This window comes from Rhinoraja longicauda, chromosome 6 (genome assembly GCF_053455715.1).
Source record: "Rhinoraja longicauda isolate Sanriku21f chromosome 6, sRhiLon1.1, whole genome shotgun sequence".
Taxonomy (NCBI): domain Eukaryota; kingdom Metazoa; phylum Chordata; class Chondrichthyes; order Rajiformes; family Arhynchobatidae; genus Rhinoraja; species Rhinoraja longicauda.
This window is the reverse complement of record NC_135958.1, coordinates 63447525-63452050: the sequence shown is the minus strand read 5'-3', so window position 1 is coordinate 63452050 and position 4526 is coordinate 63447525.

The window sequence follows — 4526 nt, the reverse complement described above, 5'->3', positions numbered from 1 at the left end:
AGTACAGCACAGGAACGAGCCCTTCGGCCCACAACATTTGTGCTGAACATGATGCCTAGCTGAACTGATCTCATCTGCCCGCATATGATCCATATCCCTCTATTCCCTGCACCTCCATTTGCCCATCTGAAAGCCTTTTAAATGCCACTATCATATGTGCCTCCCACAACACCCCTGGCAAAGAGTTCCAGGCTCCCTCCACCCCCCCCCCTCCCCCCCTCCCCCACCAACCCCACCCTCTACCCTCTGTGTAAAAAAACTTGCCCCAGATCTCTCCATTACACTTTCCCCTCTCATCTTATAGTTATGCCCTTTAGTTTTGGACATGTCCGGGAATAAGGTCATGACTGTCTACCCTATCTTTTACTCATAATTTTACATATCTATCAAATCTATTCTCAACCTCCGACATTCCAGAGAAAATAATCCAGGTGTATCCAACCCTGTAGTTAAAACCCTCTATCCAGACAGCATTCTGGTAAACCTCCTCCGCATCCTCTCCAAACCTATCACATCTTTCCGTAATGGAGCGACCAGAACTCCAAATACAGCCTAAGTAAAGTCCTACAGAGCTGTATCATGATTTCCGGACTCTTGTATTTAATGCCCCTACAATGAAGGTAAGCATACCATATGTCTTCTATACCATCCTATCTACTTGTGCTGCCATCTTTAGTGAGCTATGAACTTGGACTCCAAGATCCTTCTCACATCAATGCTGATAAAGGTCTTGCCATGCATTGTATACTCTTTTTACATTCATCCTCCCAACAGCAAAACCAAAACTTTGCACTTGCTCTGTTTAAACTCTATCTGCCATTTTACCACCCATGTCTGCAGCTGACCTCTCTCCTGCTGTATGTTCTGATGGCCTTTCTTATGGTCTGCAACTCCTCCTATTTTGGTTGTCATCAGCAAACTTGCTCACCAACCCATCTACATTTACGTCTACGTCATTTCTATATATCACAAACAGCAGAGGTCCCAGCACAGACGTCCAACATGAATATCTACCTTCCACCAAAACCCTCTGTCTTCTATGCACATGCCACATCTGAACCCATACGACCAAGTCTTCAAGAATCCCATACATCTCAATTTTATGGATCAGCTTACCATGAGGGACCTTAACAAAAGCCTTACTAAAATCCATCCATACACCATCCACCACCCTACCTTCATCAATCTCCTTTGTCTCTTTTGTCACCTCCTCAGAAAACTCTATCAGGTTAGTGACCAGGAAATTTTAGGCAATGCTCTGGGAATTTTACTTTGTACCGAGCCTAAATTTCCTGGGCAGAGATATTATGGTTTCATTGCAAAGTAATGGTGCAAACAAGTACTCCCAAGATAGTTAGGTAAGTTGGCGGGATTTTAATTTGATAACTGTTTTGTTTGTAAACTGCCAATATAAGCAGCTTTTGATTTGATCGTGTTACTACTTTGTATGTTTGTTTTTCTTTTGGAATAAAGTATTTGTATTATAAAAAAAAAAGATAGTTAGACAATAGACAATAGGTGCAGGAGGAGGCCATTCGGCCCTTCGAGCCAGCACCGCCATTCAATGTGATCATGGCTGATCATTCTCAATCAGTACCCCGTTCCTGCCTTCTCCCCATACCCCCTGACTCCGCTATCCTTAAGAGCTCTATCTAGCTCTCTCTTGAATGCATTCAGAGAATTGGCCTCCACTGCCTTCTGAGGCAGAGAATTCCACAGATTCACAACTCTCTGACTGAATTTTTTTTCCTCATCTCAGTTCTAAATGGCCTACCCCTTAGGTACAGAGTTTAGCATACAATTAGTGTTCAAATACTAAGAGTATCATATGGTATGATTTTTGAGACATTGTTACAGCAGCCTCCTCAGTTAGCGTTCAATAAAGGATACTTGGTTATAAGCTCTATCTTTGTCACTTGCCTTATTGGGTAATGAATAGAAGGCTTGTCGTTACCTGGACTTTCCTCCACCATTCACATTTATTTGTAGCTCAGCTCCATTTCACCCATCTTCAGGCAGGCACACCACAGTGCTGATAATGACCATGGAAAAGCCCTGTGCAGCCTGAAGCCCCACACCACCAGGTTCAGGACCAGCTGATTCGGGGTGGCACAGTGGTGCAGCGGTAGTGTTGTTGCCTTAGGGAGCCAGAGACCCGGCTTCAAATCTGACTGCCGGTACAGTTTATACAGAGTTTGTACGTTCCCCCTGCGACCGCGTGGGTTTTCTCCAGGTGCTCTGGTTTCCTTCCACACTCCAAAGATGTACAGGTTTGTAGGTTAATTGGATTCGCTAAAATTCTAAATTGTCCCTAGTGTGTGTAGTATTGGGATAGTGTACAGGGTGATCACTAGTCACCGGACTCGGTGGGTTGAAAGGCCTGTTTCTCGAAAGTCTAAAAGCTAATTTCCTATAACCATCAGGTTCTTGAACCAACCCGCATACCCTATTCCTATCTCAGCAAAGGAACACTCTTACACTATCATTGTGTGGTGTTTTGCATTTATGTCTTGTTTTTTGAGCACTCTTTCTCTTTTCACTGCATTGTAGAAGTCACGTCGATTGATGTGCATTTGAGGTTTTTGTGAGTTTGTCTGAATCTAGGGGCCTGTGAGCTGCTGCAATCAAGATGTTCGTTGTACCAGTATCTCACCACAGGTGAATCTATGTACTAAAACTCTTGTTTGGTTGTTCCTGAACTACAGCCAAAATAGAACACGATAGCGCGACAATTTTAGGCCCACCTTACTCACCGTCGTCCCTTTGGTGCTAATGGAAGAAGTTTAATTGAAATCGGTGTTATATTTTTAAAGTCATTCACATTTTAAAGTTTAAATCTATCTCCTAGGGAGGGAGGGAGGGAAGGAGGTGGGAGGATAAGGGGGGGTTGAGGGAGATGGAGTGTGGGGGAGGAAGGATGGGAGGGGAAGGAGGGGGAGGAGTGCGGATAAGGGGGTGTGAGGGGAAGGAGTGGGGGGGGAGGGGAAGTGGGGGGAGGGGAAGGGGGGGGGGGGGAAAGGGAGGGGGGGAGGAGTGGGTGCTGCACCAATGCAGGAGAGGCTTGGGCCCAACGGGTCCACTTGGTCTAGTATGAAAATAAGCTTGACCTTACTTATCGCAATTTCTGCAATTTCCCCATCTCACACTGTGCCCCCTCCCTGCCCTCCACATTCCCTTGTTTTCTTATCCCCATGGCCACCTGTCTGACTACCGAAGAGCCCTGAAAAGAGGCTGACTACCCACAGCCCTGAAAAGAGATTGCAGTCATAAATCAGCTTTAGATCAGCTTAGCTTTAGTTTCTTAACGGCAGTAAGCCACAACCATAATTCCACACGGCCGAGATGCCTCAATCTCATTATTTTTTTTGGCGACTCTCCAATCTGGCAAGACTCATCACCCATTCAGACACAAAAGTACAATTTGAAGGCAAATAATGATTTCTCATTTCCATTGTGAGAGCTTTATTGACAAGAAAAAAGAGTCAACTATATTTATTGCTTTCATTTTACAAACATCATCAACTTTTTTAGTTAGCAGATGCAATGTGCAACCTGCCCTGTTTCCTGGGCACTGACATGGACAATATTGTGGAATCTGAAGAAGGGTCCTGACCCAAAACGTCACATATCCATGTTCTCCAAAGGTGCATGATCTGTTGAGTTACTGCAGCACTTTGTGCCATTTAAAACAAAACAGGATCTGCAGTTCCTTGTGCCTACATTGTGAGATGGTATTTGACTCTACACAAATGGATATTTAATGCAAAAAATGAGCTGCTGGAGGCTCTTAAGGGACCAGGCAGCTTCTGTGACGGGAAATGGGCAGTTGTTGTTTCAGATTGGGACTCTTCATCTGTGAAGAATCTTCAAGGCAAGGCCACTTTGAAGTTTTCCTTTGCATCTGTATTTTCTGGGACCTGACATTTAATACAATTGAGATGGCCACTCTTAATGACTGCTACAGTATGGGTAGTCGTGGAATACAAAGCCATAAAAAGGAATTGCTTAGAAGCTTACAAATTAAACTTAATGAGAACTATCTTCAGCCACTGAGGTAAGCTTGACCCAAATATTCTATGTAAGCATCACCACCAATGTTTTGCGGCACGGTGGCGCAGCGGTAGAGTTACTGCCTTACAGCACTTGCAGCGCCGGAGACCCGGGTTCAATCCCGACTATGGGTGCTGTCTGTACAGAGTTTGTACGTTCTCCCCGTGACCGCGTGGGTTTTCTCCGAGATCTTCGGTTTCTTCCCACGCTCCAAAGACGTACAGGTATGCAGGTTCATTGGCTTGGTGTATGTGTAAATTGTCCCTAGTGTATAGGATAGTGTTAATGTGCGGGGATCGCTGGTCGGTGCGGACTCGGTGGGCCCAAAGGGCCTGTTTCCGCCCTTTATATCTATAAAGTAAAAAACTAAACTAAAATGAGGCCACCAACCATTTGGCTGGTGACCAGGATGATACAGAATGGAAGAAAAACGAGTAGAAAACTAGTTAGGAAATGTCCTGGGGACATGAAATAAT